This window comes from Lissotriton vulgaris, chromosome 7 (genome assembly GCF_964263255.1).
Source record: "Lissotriton vulgaris chromosome 7, aLisVul1.2, whole genome shotgun sequence".
Classification (NCBI taxonomy): domain Eukaryota; kingdom Metazoa; phylum Chordata; class Amphibia; order Caudata; family Salamandridae; genus Lissotriton; species Lissotriton vulgaris.
In genome coordinates this window covers 809,237,071-809,252,297 of record NC_141695.1, presented here as the reverse complement: position 1 = coordinate 809,252,297, position 15,227 = coordinate 809,237,071, and the positions used below count along the sequence as shown (strand labels likewise).

Here is a 15,227-nt window from a genome sequence, read left to right as displayed (position 1 = left end):
CGAGGATGAGGACCTCCGTCTTGTTTGAATTCAGCTTCAGTCTGCTGTCCTTCATCCAGTCGGCGACGGCCTTCATTCCTCTGTGGAGGTTGGATTTGGCGGTGTGGGGGTCTTCGGTGAGGGATATGATCAGCTGGGTGTCGTCGGCGTAGGAGATAATGTTGAGGTTGCGTTGTCGTGCGACGTGGGCGAGAGGTGAACAGCATCGGGCTAAGGGAGGATCCCTGTGGGACGCCGCAGATGATCTCTGTGGTTTTTGAGCGGAAGGGTGGGAGGCGGACGCTCTGGGTTCTGCCGGAGAGGAAAGATGTGGTCCAGGCCAGGACCTTCTCTTGAATTCCGGCGTCATGGAGGCGCACTAATAGGGTGCGGTGGCAGACCGTGTCCAAGGCAGCTGACAGGTCAAGGAGGATGAGGGCGGCTGTTTCCTTTGTCCATCAGGATCCTGATGTCGTCGGTGGCGGCTATGAGGGCGGTTTCGGTGCTGTAGTTGCTGCGGAAAGCCGGATTGGGAAGGGTCCAGGATCTTGTTGTCTTCAAGGTATCAGGTTAGCTGTTTGTTGACGATCTTCTCTGTCACTTTTGCCGGGATAGTGGTTCCTCTTAGCTTGCAGAAGAGGGTTATTGACCTTGCACACACTGGGCATCAGGGAAATGCTAAAACGAAGGCTCGTCTCAGAAGCAAGGTGTGGTTTCCTGTCATGGACACCCTGGTAGAGGACACCATTCGTACCTGCCACTCATGCAACAGCACTAGTAACGACCCAGCCCCTCACCCCATCATCACATTAGACATGTATCACGACCCGTGGGCCCAAGTTAGCACCGACTTTGGATCGTTCCCGGCTGGACGGAGCACATTTGTCCTAATTGATTCACACTCGAAATTCCCAGTCGTGGAAGTAATGGGATCCACAGCTTTTCCCCAGGTCAAGAGCGCCCTGGACAAAATATTCGCGATGATGGGACTTCCGCTGGCGATCAGATTGGATAATGGACCTCCTTATCAGGGTAGAAACTTTCAAGAATACCTGACATCTCAAGGCAGTAAGCACCGCAAAATCACGCTGCAGTGGCCTCAGGCCAATGGTGAGGTAGAACGGTTCATGCGGACGCTGAACTGAGCTCTGCAAATTGGAGCGGAGAGAGGCAAAAATGCAGAACATTGCCTACATGAGTTACTGAGTGTTATGTTATGTTATGTTATCTGCACTTATACCGCGCTCAGCTGCCCCAGCAAAGGGGCGTCCCGGTGCTTCGCAAGGTACACAAAACACAACTCAGTTAAAAGGCCAGAAAATGGAACAACAGTAAAGCAAATTAATAAAGACTGGACGAATAAAAAAGTCTTAATGGCGCGTCTGAACAGCAAGAGGTCTTCAAGGGCCCGGGTGTGGGGGGGGAGAGAGTTCCACAACTTCGCCGCCAACACCCGAAAAGAGCGACCACCGGCGGAGTGAGTATCGTCAGACACCTCACTGCACGACGTGGTGTGCGCCAGCACATCTGCTGTTCCGGAAAGCCACCAGGGATTCCATCCCCGTCGATCCATGAACTTGATTCAGCGGCTGCGCAGGCCCGGTGGGTGACCTCTAATCAGAAGGCGAGTCAGGCACGAAGAGCGCAAGTGGTGGACTTGCGAGTTGGAGACACTGTCATAATGAGAGATCAACATCCCGGGTGCAAATATCGCACTCCATACGAGCCGGAGGTGTGGGAAGTCACAGAAGTACGGGGCACAATGGTTTTAGCTCGATGTGGGCATTGCACTGTTGCAAGGAACGTTTCCTGGTTCAAGAAAGTAGCGAAGGAGCGTATGGGTGGAAACGAAGAAGGCGAAGCTGTTTCACTGAGTGCTTGAGAAAGATATGACGACGACTCCCAAAGGAATCCAGAGGGATGTATACCTTTGGATGATGAACAACCAGCGGTCCTCACGAGGCCCCGCATTGACTGCGGCAGGCACGGCTGGAGTGGGGAACTCCCAGAGGTATGGTCTCTGGCCGAACCCCACTCCCACTCCCAGCCAGAGTCTTCGAGACTTTGTGTGTTGTGTGCCCGACCTGATCTAGAAGGATGCTATGAAAAATTCCATCTAAACAAAAGGAGGGATGTAGTGACGGAGCAACCCGGTCCGCACTATACATTGTAGTTAGTTCAGGCACCCGTAGGTATAAATAAAGTGGCACATGACCGCTGAGGTCTTGGCCGGTAGTATGATACTTCTGTGAATACGGCCCGTTATTTGCTGCCCGATAACTGCGGTCCACGTGCATATCAGCTGCGAAGACACCTCCAGTACCGATTACCACAGCAGGGACTCCAAATGTCTTTTGGTCTAGATCTGGGAGGCATCAAAGGACTGGTAGTCGCTCAGTTGCTCCTAGCAACACGATATGACTGTTGATCAGCAAATTGCCCCAGGGTAGTCTTGTTGCAGGGATTCTGCTCAGACACAGAACTGTGCACGAAGACACAGGATCTCAGTGAATTGTGGTGGACCAAAAAACTCACCTCAGTACCTAGAAACACTAACCGACTAGCATCAGTGACGCAATAGCTCTTCGCCCTATAGCAAAGGAACCAATGATTAGACAACCCAGAACATGCAACTTAGGTTATACTCAGGAAGCAAGAACACTCTTTTGTTTGTTATTCTCATACCAGTCCACAACAGAAGTAAAAAAGAGACACAGGAAAGGTTAAAATATTTATTTTAACAACGTGCTCTAAGATGCAGTATCTTTGATTGATGGAGCAAGGATTCGCACGTAAAGCGAATTGCTTGAACTCATGAACCTCGAAATAATGTTATTATACTAATCAACCTGTTTGTCTTATTAATCTGCCCCTCGACCGACATTTTTGGGTGTGAGAGAGAAGCTTGCTTAAGTGTCTATTAATATTAATACGCTTGCAACCTAAAATGGCGGCTGCTAGCGGGAATTTAGACTGCGCATGCGTCGGTCATACCCATGTGACGTGACATATTCGATGTCTTGGTGGGAAACTGTTTGCACTTGCGCAATAGAGCTAAGATGGCTGCTCTTTGTTCTCACATGCTTGAAGCATGCATTGCTGCTTTCGCTAAGCTTTTCGTTCTGCTTAATCCTAACGCTATAGTTTAAATTAAGGTAATGGGTATAGTGTAGAGGTTCATGGTATACAGTGTAATCACTTAATTTTTGTGTTCTAATTTGTTTTCTCTTACTTTTCATGTATCGTATTCTTTGGGCCTGGGAGGTGCTTACTACTCCATTTTGGAAGTCCTTACTGCGCAAGTCACCTTGCGGAGGGAAAAGAACTATGCAGCAGTGGAACCCAGCCAGCTGGCAGCCATAGCCAAGATGCGCCTGGGAACCCGACCTGCGACCTAGCGAGAAGAAGCTGAACTGTATTAGAAATCGTTACAATTGTATTCAATGTTATATTCACTATTGTTAACCGAAAGCATATGTCATGAGAAACTGGAATTCAATGGGCGTTAACGGAATTTGAATAGAGTCTGAGAAAGTCTAAAATTTAGGTGGTCTGATGACCTGTCCTCCTCCTTTGTCCAATCAAAATTGGAGATCCTTACACTTGCAACATTGGGGGGTGGTACACTGACCCGACAAACAGCATAACTAGCATAGGTTTAGCTAGAGAATTTTGTCCGACTCGTCCGAATGGCTGACATGTCACTGACCCAAGGCACTCAATAGGTGACTGAAACAGAGAGCTGCGGAGCACTCTGTTGGGAGGTTCGAGAACCCAATCGGGGTTTTGCAGAAGTGAAAGTGCTGGCGAAGCACTTTGCTGATAAAGGTTATAACCCAATCCGGGTTTTGGCAGATTCCTTGCAGAGAGGGAGTAGCGCAGGCGTTGCGACCAAAGCTGCGGGTGCTGATCTTAAACTTTGGTGAACCGGTCCTGATCCGAATTCTGGGGTTATCCTGTCCTGATTGTCCATGAGCTGCACCTGCTCGCCTACTGGCACCTAAGACCTTGGGGTTCTTCCCGTCTTTTCCAACTGACCTCTGGCCAGGGTTGGTCTTCACTCTATCCTAGGTAAATATAAAGTCTGTGTGGTTGTTTGTAAAGGATTTTGCATTTCCTTTTCTAAATTCGGAAAAATATGCATATGTTCCTTTTCTTTTCCTGTCCCTTGGTGAATGAGATTTTCATGTATTACTGTCTATTAGTGTGTTTCCATTTTTTTTCCCCACCTATAGTCAATGCTAAATTGTTTCTATTTAGTATATGTTCTTTTTCTCACCCTCCCTTTGAGGAGATAAGCTGAATTTAATAGTATGTTCCAAATCTTACCTACCCTATAGTATTTGAGCTCAAATTAAATCTCGAATTACAATAAGTTCCTCTTTAAACTGCCATCTGAAATTGCGAAAGTCTTTGGGTTTAGCATGTTCCCTTTCTTTACCCTCCTTTAATCAAAAGTTACGAAAGATTGTAATCTAAAATTAGCATGTTCCTTGTTTCTACCTTCCCTTTATTTTTAAGTTCCTGAATGATTAGCATACTCTATCTTATTCATAGCTATACGCTGTTTATGATTTTGATTATAGTCTCCTCGCTTTTAATCTTCCGCTCATGACATATGATGATGATGATGATTAGATAAAAGTTTGAACCTACCCATAGTCTGTGGTTATTTCATTTCTTACAAAATTATTATCAGTGTTTTGAGTGCCTATCTTTAAACTCAACTCCCTGATCCAATGTGTTTAGGTTCCTAGTATCTTCATTGCTAGGTTATAGGTATAGTTTTTAGAGATAAAGGGCCCGATGTAGGTCACCAAATACCGGTCGGTAACGGACGAATTTGGCCGTTACCGACCGGTATTTGGTGATTGAGATGTAGGGACCATTATTTTACAGAATCGGTAAATTTACCGATTCTGTAAAATACCGAATCGGTCATATTACCAATTCGGTAAATCCCAGATGTAGGTAGCACTGTTTACAGTGCTACAGGCCTTCAGAATTTGGTATTTTATCACCCAATACAATTGGGTGGTAAAATACCGAATTCAGGTGTACATGCACATCTGTGCATGTACACCTGTGCCATGAGACACACAGACATGCCCTTAGGGCAAGTATGTGTGCCACATGACACACAAGCCTGGAATTGGGGGGCTACAGGGTGTCAAAGTGACACCCTGTTCACCCTTGCTGGATTCGGTATTTACCGATTCGGTAAATACCGAATCGGTATTTCCCATTGATTCCTATGGGCTTCAAGGCCCATAGGAATCAATAGGAAATACCGATTCAGTATTTACCGAATCGGTAAATACCGAATCCAGCAAGGGTGAACAGGGTGTCACTTTGACAGATTCAGTAATTCTAAAATAAGAATTACCTACATCTGCCCCCTTCCTATTTACCTACTCTTAAATACCGAATCGGTATGATTCGGTATTTAAGAGTAGGTAAATAGGAATTACCTACATCGGGCCCAAAATCACAAATATACTGATAGTAGAGCGTGAGTTACCTAGATGACGTTAAGGTGTGTGCATTAAAATTATGGGCCCAGGTGAGTATTAGTAAAACTTCTTAGCTGGGTGACCTGCGCGCTCTATCAGTATACTTTTCTGGTAGCAGAGCTATGGTTAGGGATTAGTTAAAGTTAGGTAGTTAGTTAGTTAGTAAGTTAAAACTCATATTTTATTGATCGATCAAAATGTGCTATTATTGAAATGTTTATTTGATGCTGATATATAGAAGTTTATGTATTAACCAAACTTGTTCGTACCTGTTATATGTTTTGTCTGGAATCCCCGGGGGCAGAATAGCGGGTGGTAAATAGAAGCCACATCGCAGTGAGGTCAGTGGCTCGAGGAAAATTAGTGCATGGTTGGGCAGAACCGGAAGCACTAATTAAAGTTTTTTCTGTGTGAATGATTGAATAAGTGATAGCAAAGAGTTCGCTGGCAAAACTTCTAATGTGATTTAACCTAGTAAGGGTCACACAGAAGGAGTAGCAGGTTCGTCGGAGCTTGATTGATAGCAAAAGGGTTTGCTGGTGAAACTTTAGACTTAGTATATATCCCTGAGTGGATGAGTCAAGGGAGTAGCAGGTTCTCTAATGCTTGTGTGAAGGGTAGGAAGAAGGGATCTATCCGCAGTATATGAAAAGTAAACAGAAGAGGTTTACTTGCAGTGAAATAAATCTTTCCTTTCTAGACACTCGAGTACAGTGGCGAATGTTTTGCATTGTCAATTAAACAAATTGAGTTTCCGTTACCTTGTGAAGGAGTCAGTTGCGGAGCAGCGCTGACGTCACTCAGTGCCATGCTGGTATTGGTCAAAACAGCGGGTGTGTAGCTGAGATAGCATTGTAAAGGAGGGGTGAGCGCAGGAGCGTGAGAACTTGACTCACGGGAAAGGCCGCGCACCCATTGGTTGAAAATTCTTGTAACCACAGTGTTGATTGGTTGTCGAGAAAAATAAGACGCGCTAGTATTGGAAGTGATTTTGTAAACAAAGGAAATTTGCGGAAAGTATATGTGGTATCCAACTTATCCAGAGATTAGACCTGATCCCACATACCAGGGGTTTGCTAGAGAACAGGCGATACGAGGTAGACCTCGCAAAATGTACGGAAGCAAGAGAAAAATTGCTTTCGTAGACAAAGTTAAGAATTACTTCAAGAAAGACAAGCCCATTAAAACTAAAGAAGGAGTTATTATACCCCCATCAAACACTCCCGCATCTTTTATGATGTTTGACAGAGGTTACCATTCTTGTGTATGGTTAGAGAATTGGGTGGAATATACTAAGGATGATGGAATTTTAGCATTTCCCTTAGAAGGTACCTTTAATGGAAGAATTTTGTTCAACCTGAGGACCCGAATGAATGATTTACATCCCAGACCTAGATTGACACAATATGAGGCGTTAGAGGAATGGGAAATAGAAGCTTTTGAGCGGGACAGACCAAGAATTGACAAAGGGTTAAGTACATTTTACCCAAAAGTTAAAAGAGAAACGAAAGAGAAAAGAATGAAAGAATGGAGACAGAATATGCTAGTGGAAGGACTTTACCCAGTACTGATGGTAGAAGAGCTTGTGGGAGGTAAAAGGACTGAGAAAACTAGACATTTAATGACTAGTGGTGATTCCGATGATGATTACTTGGAGGATTTATTAATGAAAAATCCACCACCCTATAATGAAGAAATGAGATTAGTAAATCCAAATAACCCGTTCTTTAGGCCTCCTTGTAATGAGGGGTCGATCACGTCAAACCCGACTGCCCCGTTTTTTAAGCCACCTTTAATTCCACAAGTGATACATGAGACCTCCATGGAAAGGGTATTACAAGAAAGAGAAAGAGACGCTTTAAATTAACAGAGAAGTGAATTAATTCAGAAGATTTCCCAATTAAATACAAGTCCTGAGGCTTTAACAATTCCAGTAACTATTGGCCCAGTTTTTCCGTTGTATGGAGATAAACAAGCTAGTCCAAATGCTCCAGTTATAACTACATCAGTAGTACAACCAAGAAAACAACCCCTGATAATAGATGATCAGGCAAGTGAATGTGAATCAGTGATTTCCTTATACGAGAGCCTGAAGGTGGTTCCATGAGGAAAACCACTCCTGTACCCGCAAGAGAAGTACAGATAGAAACTTCATCAGGTACGAGAAGTGCCACTGTAGTAACTCCTGGAGAAATAGACAGATGGACCCGAGAAATAGAGAGACCAAAAACACAGCCCAAGCCATTAGACATATATAAATTGAGGATCGAAATAGAAGAATTAATGGCAGGGAATGTGGGATTGGAAAGATTAAATACCCTTAGTGAAGACGAATTGCTGTTGGTCTGCAAAAGCATCACTAGAAATACAAAGGTGTTTCACGAAAAATTAATGGACACTGCAGCTAGCATGGGAATTGACATTGGCAAATCTAAAGTATTGCAGAAACCCTATCGAGTAGAATTCTCTGACAAAGATTTGGAAAACATGAATGTGTCGGGGAAAAAGGTCCAGATCAGAGAGCTGATGAACTTGATGCAAAAATGGGGTGAACTAGAGAAATGGAAAGCAAGATGGGCAAAGAAAAAGGAGGAAGCGCAGTCAAGGCAATTGGCTTCAGAATATGTCTTAAAAGAGACAGAAAAGGTAGAAAAATGATGTCCCATGCGAGAAGTACCAGGTGGAGGATATGTACATGTGCCATAGTCCCGACAAGATATTGTATCATTTACAAATGACTTCTCAAAATTGCAAGAAAAACCTGTAGAGTGGTACAGACAGGTCGAGAGATTTGTGAAAGTTTCAAAATGCCTCCTGAAAGATCTAGATGGTTTCTTTGACATTGTAGTTCCCGTAGATCTGTAGACAGAATATAAAATTGCTGTTGATTGGCCAAGTGAGGAATACCCTAGAGACCCAAAGACAGGGGCTCCTTCCAAAGATGTCATGAGAAAGTACAACCAGGTCCCAGCAAAAGAGACAGACTGGACCGAATAGATAGAACTACTCAGAATCGAGATGAAACTGTACATTCATATTATGTGTGCCTGTTACAAGTGTTCAAGACGTATAGTGGCCTGGACAAGATCGAAATGAAAGACATGACCCACTTTATTTATCGATTTGTGCTAGGGTTAAGGCCTGAGATCTCACCATGGATCAAAGACAATAAAATCTGCTGGCAGGCTAAACCAATTGATGAAGTCCTTAAATATGCTAAATACTGTGAAGATGAGCTGGAAAGTAAGCGAAAAGAATTAAAAGAAAAGGTCATGTGGGCATAGGTAAAATTAGCAGAGCACCAAGAACAGCAGTTAAGCAAAATGACAAATACTCAGAATCAGGGCCCTGGGAGTGGGGGAAAGCCGAGGGTAAAAATGAGCAGAGAAGAGGCCAGAAAAAAGTTTCCCTGTCATGGGTGCAGAAAGATGGGGCACTGGAGGGATGAGTATAATGCTGTACAGAATGATAATGTGCAAATTAATGATTTAAATCCACAGACGCCAAATGAGGTACCATGGAAGATCCAGCAGCAGGTAAAACAGAATCAGTTACCTTGTGCACAGTGGCCAAATTATAGGAGCAAAGCACAACAGGGTCAAGACACCGAAATTTGGGAAGGAAGGGAGGATAGAAATGCAGCAACTTCGCAATTCCTGTTAAATGATACATTCCTCTGTGACGAACCTTACTGACGGTACCTGAGGGGGGATGAGGAGTGCGTGCTTGGTGCCTCCTTGCCGGTGGACCAGTCAGGGCCATACATTGAAGGAAAGGTTGAAGGAAATTATGTCACCTTTCTGTTGGACACTGGTGCTACCCGTTCTACTGTGAGAACAGCAGACGTTCCAAACCTACCCCTCTCGGGAGAAGCGATCCAAGTAATGGGCGTTTCTAATAAATTAATTAGTACCCCAGTTACAGAACCTATGGAAATTAAAATAGGGAATTTCAAAGAGATGCATAGATTTGTTGTCTGTGATTCAAGTCCCGTGAACTTATTAGGACGAGATTTGCTGTGCAAAATGAATGGTCCCATCTTTTGCACTCCAAATGGGGTCGAAATTCAGACCCTAGATGAAGACGGAATATACAAACTAATGCTGATAAGACCCGACTCAGAAATTAAAAGACTGACAATACAAGACTTACCTGAAGAGCTCCAACAGACAGTGAAACCAGAGGTATGGGATTTTACTGGAAAAGATGTAGGATTAAGGGCAAACGTTGACCCAATTAAAATAACCATAAAAGAAGATGTAGTTTACCCAAATACTCGACAGTATAAAATGAGTGCAGAAGTAAAAGCCGGGTTTGCTTTTGAAATAAAAAAGTTGATTGAAGCAGGCATTTTGCAAGAGGTGTTGAGCAGTCCTTGTAACTCGCCCATAATTGGCATAAAGAAACCAAGTGGTAAGTACAGGGTCGTACAGGACCTGCGCAAGGTTAATAAAATCGTTGTTCCTTGCTGTCCTGTTGTGCCAATCCCTGCAGTGATCTTGTACCAAATATCATGGAATGCTGGGTGGTTTACTGTCATTGATTTATGCCATGCATTCTTTTCAATTCCATTGCATCCAGACAGCAAATTTCTTTTCTTATTTGAATTTGACAGTCATGTTTACGTTTGGAATCGTGTTCCTCAGGGGTACACAGAGAGTCCTTCGATTTTTAATCAAATTCTGAAAAAATGCCTTGAATCTCTGATATTGCCTGGAGAATCAGTCCTGGTGCAATATATAGAGGACCTCTTGGCGGCGTCTAAAAGTAGGAGAGACTGTGTTGTTGACACCATTGCCTTACTGAACCATTTAGGTGAAGGAAGACATAAAAAGTTGACAGATAAATGACAGTTCTGCACCACATCAGTGAAATATCTGGGGTACCAGATAGAGAGAGGTGTCAGGAAGGTTACCACAGAAAGGATTAGAATAATTCGAAACTTGGAACTGCCCCATACCCAGAAAGAAATCAGAATGTTTCTTGGAGTTGTAGGATACTGTAGGCAGTGGATTGTAGGATTCGCAATCCTAGCAAGACCATTGATAAAAAAGACAAAGAAAGGAGGTAAGGACTCAGTGGAGTGGGATGACGGAAGCATGTCAGCTTTTGTGAAATTACGAGAATGTCTGTAAACAGCTCCTGCATTAGGAATGCATGACTACTCGAAGGAGTTGGCACTGTTTTGTGATACACGAGACAATTGTGCACTTTCAGTCTTAACCCAAATCCATGGTTTAACCAGACGTCCAGTAGCATATTTTTCCTCTACTTTGGATTCAGCGGCTGCTGATTACCTGGATGCGTGAAAGCAGTAGCTGCAACTTGCATGAGTCTTGAATAAAGTGAATCCATTATTATGGGACACCCTGTGACTGTGTACGTTCCACATGCAGTTGTAATTTTGCTGACCAGAACAAAAACCCAGTATCTCACACCAAGTCGGCTGACTAAGTATGAGAGAATCCTTGTAGGTGCAGGAAATGTAACCATTGCTCGATGTAATAGTCTGAATCCAGCTACCCTACTACCAAATTCACTCACAGCAGAAGTGAAGGGAGAAGTTGAGCATGACTGCCTTGATCTGACTGAGTATAGCACAAAACCACGCCCAAACATAAAAGAAGAGCCCTTATCTGACGAAGATTATGAGCTGTTTGTAGATGGCTCATGCATGAGACATGAAGAGGGAGGTCTAAGCGCTGCTTATGCAGTATGTACTTTGGGAGGTCCAGTGGAAGCATCGTATTTACATGGAGTCAAGTCTGCACAAATAGCTGAATTGATTGCTTTGGCAAGAGCTTGTAAATTTGGAAAGAACGCAAAAATAACCATATACACTGATAGCCAGTATGGTTATGGCGTTGTGCATGACTTTGGCCAATTATGGATGCAAAGGGAGTTTCTGACTTCTTCAGGGACTCCTATCAGGAATGGAAATTATGTGCAAGATTTAATGGAAGCAATCCAGTTGCCAAAAGAATTGGCTGTGGTCAAGTGTGCTGCTCACAAATCTGGCAATGACAAAGTGACAGCAGGTAATCGATATGCTGACCAATTGGCCCAACATTGTGCAAAATACAAAATGACTATTAATAAAAAGATTGGGGACAACGGAAACAGCTGCCAACTTATGATGCTAGTAGGGATAAAAACATGGGAAGAAGTGAGAGATCTACAGGACGCAGCAGAGCCACAAGAAAGGGAAAATTGGAGAACATTTGGTTATCAGAGAAGGGGTGAAGATGGTGTCATTGTTTACCTTGATGGTATGCCTGTGTTGCCAGACTGTCTGCTTGCTCCTATGGCTAGATTGATACATGGAGACACACATTTGGGAAGAGATGCTATGATACGCATCTTTAGGCAGACATGGTTCAACTCGAGATTCAGAAACATAGCAGAAGCACAGAGGTGTCTGGTTTGTCAACAATTCAATCCCGGAAAGAAACCTGTAGTTTTGCCAGGAAAGATTGGAAAGGCAGAAGGCCCTTTCATACGATTACAACTTGACTTTATTCAGTTACCCCCATGTCGAGGAATGAAGTACATCCTTGTCATTGTCTGCCTGTTTTCAAAATGGGTGGAAGCTTACCCTGCTCGCAGAAAGGATAGCATCACTGTAACCAAACTGTTACTTAGGGAACTTATACCTCGGTACGGATTTCCAGTCACAATTGAATCAGACAGAGGAGGGCATTTCCATAGCGAAATAATAAGACAAATTTGTGAAGCATTCAAAATTTCGCAAAAACTGCACTGTGCATATCGCCCAGAGGCTTCTGGAGTGGTAGAACAACTGAATGGCACTATCAAATCAAGATTGGGGAAAATGTGTGAATCTACTCAAATGGAATGGCCAGATGCTTTGCCACTTGTTTTGATGGGACTTAGAAGTATTCTAGACTGGAACACAGGCTTAAATCCCCCTGAGATACTGATGGGAAGAGCAATGCGGCAAGCATGGGTACCAGGATACAAACTGATAAGCATATCTGATGATTTGGTATTAGAATACTGCAAAGAACTGACTGACCAAGTGCGTTCTATCTCTCATCAGATTGGGGAAAACGCTGTCGCCATACCAACAACTACGTTATAGAAAACAGGGTTATACCCAATGCAGTCAGTAGGGACCTGGGTAGCAAGCGGAAAGAAAGGAAGGGGTCCCGAGACCAAAAGAAAGAAATTACAAATTCATACCATTTGTGTTCATAAATTCAAAAACAACGCTTTTAGATGCAAAAAAGATTTTACTTCAAGATTGCATACATCCTAATCAATGGATATAGTATTCATTATACATTTGTTTTGTATACAGTGTACGTGCCCACATTCACAACAGGGAGGGGGTGACGTGAGGGAAGGTGTAGGGGGTAGGATATATGTGATCTGATTCATTCAGTGACAAGTCTTATTCAGGTTTCTAAGACAATGTACATGTGGTCCCTTAAAATCAGGGCCACAGTTAGAGGCTCCTATAGAGTCCAAAATTATTAATGACAAAAAAGGCCTAACTCCGTTATAGCCGTAAGTGTCTGAATGGGGACCGGAGCTGGTCGTTGGTTATGTAGTCGTCTACGTTTCGACCCGATACCAGTAGGAATCTTTTCCTTACGAAAGGGTCTTCATCAGGACGAGCACAGTTGTGGGTGGGCAACCTCCTGGGGAACAATTAAAGAAACGAATTAGAGACACACCATTCCTGTATTAGAATTCATAGGATGGTGGTACATGATTATCAGTAAAACGAGGGGAAACCGTGTTGTCTTTATACGTCTGAATCTCATACGTAAGAATGAGAAATAAATAATGACTAACGCTCACCTTTCGCAAGGGGCGATAGGAGTAGACTCGAGGGATGGATTTTCTTAGTCCAGGCTGATGGTTGATAACTCTAAATGTTAGAGAAAAGACTGGTATTTGAAAAGAGTCTATGGGGTGTAAGCTAGTACATTTAGAACCTATACAGAAGGTCTGATCTTTAAAAATGATGATATTCAAAAGCCATCTGTGCTAAAAAGCTTGTTCGCACAAACTGCTGTAAGTTCAAAAAGGATGTAAAAGTCGTTAGAAACCTATGTATTATTACCTGTTGACCTCTATAGGGTAGTGTCTTGGTTGGTAAATATAGTATTTCTTGGTGGTGGGTCAAGGTTTTCAACCTGCACAACGGAAAGATGGAATATCCATTTGCAGAACAAATACCATACATGCAACCAATTGGAGGTCTTTCAAAGAAATGCTTTTCTTTAAAGCAGGCTTACCACTATCAACAGATTTTTAAATTTGATTAGATGGATCCTATGTACATTGCGCAGGAGATATCACTCAGGCATACTATTCCATTCAGGGCACCCACGATTATTGGTGGGAAACCTATGTGTAAAAAGAAATTCGTAAATAGAACTAGTATTAGTTAACATTGATAAGGGCTTATTAGGGTATCTATGTTTGTAAACCAGTGTCATTACCAGCAGAGGCAGCAGGAGATTTTCTATAAAGCACCAGACTTGTTTGGATCACCACTTCTTGGAAGGACGTATATGGAAAATTCACCTATTTAAAAAAACGGCATGAAAATCTGCCTGATTGCAAAGGATCTAGACATAATGAACGTGCCGATGCACGCCTTCAGGAAGGCACGGAATGTCAAAGACCATGTAGTTTCATCGTTCCTAGAATGCCCACCCGAACCCACTATAACCTCATGTTGGAACCAACCTCGGGTAGTGGGACATTACAGATGCGGTAACTGCAAAGCTTGCCCGTCTACTATTCAATCCAAAGAATTTGTCTTCAAAGATCATCGACACATACTTAAACACCACACGAATTGCAACACCAAAAAATGTGATCTATGGAATTATCTGTCCATGTGACCTCATTTATGTTGGTCAGACCCAGCAACGTGTAAAAGCACGGTTCCTTTCACACTGCAGCAGAATTAGATGCAAGGTACCCGGAGCACCTCTGGTTGAAACTTTGTACCACACATAACCATTTGCCAGAATCACTTAAATGGGTAGTTTTGGAACACGTCACACTAGGCCCAAGGGGAGGAGATCTATCCAATATCCTAAATATCAGAGAGCTTAAATGGATCTACACCTTTAATTCGGTAGTGGAGGGCCTTAATGAATCAGAAAATAGTTTTGCGCAATTGGCAATCCTTTAGGGTAATATCCTGCACCCTATCTGTATTCATACTTCTGTGATTGTGCGCACTAACTGTCTTCCTCTTTTTTGCCACATGGAATGTTTGGAGTCTACACTATCCTACGTGATTTGTGCACTCCTGTATGCACAATAACTGTTACTCCAATGCATAATATGATATGGATATAAGGTTGAGATTCTTTTTCGATATGGATGTGGATCTTATTCAACATTTTTTATGGAATGATGTATATATGATTTTTCACTGTCCTATGAAGACAAGTGCACTCAAATACACAATGGGACTTTTCAGAACTTGACCAGTCTGTTTTTCAATAACAACCCCGAAAAGATTTAGCAGAACTGATTGTTCCTCTCAAGGACATAATATGGAGTTCAGGGGTCTACACTATCCTACGCGACTTGTGCATCCCCAGCTCCACATCATTTGGTACTTCTGTGTAATGGGACTGTTTAGAACTTAACCAGTCTGTTTTTCAGTAACAATTCCAAAAAAGATGTAGCAGAACCGATTGTTCCTCTCATGAACACAATATGGAGTGCAGGGGTCTACAC

At 43.1% G+C, this 15,227-nt stretch overlaps 1 protein-coding gene across 1 annotated transcript in view; it reads right to left on the bottom strand.

The window, feature by feature from the left end:
• Nucleotides 1-15,227, bottom strand: part of DNAH17 (dynein axonemal heavy chain 17) — a 15,539,113-nt gene that overhangs the window by 14,379,528 nt on the left and 1,144,358 nt on the right. The gene's annotated exons all lie outside the window — the stretch shown is intronic.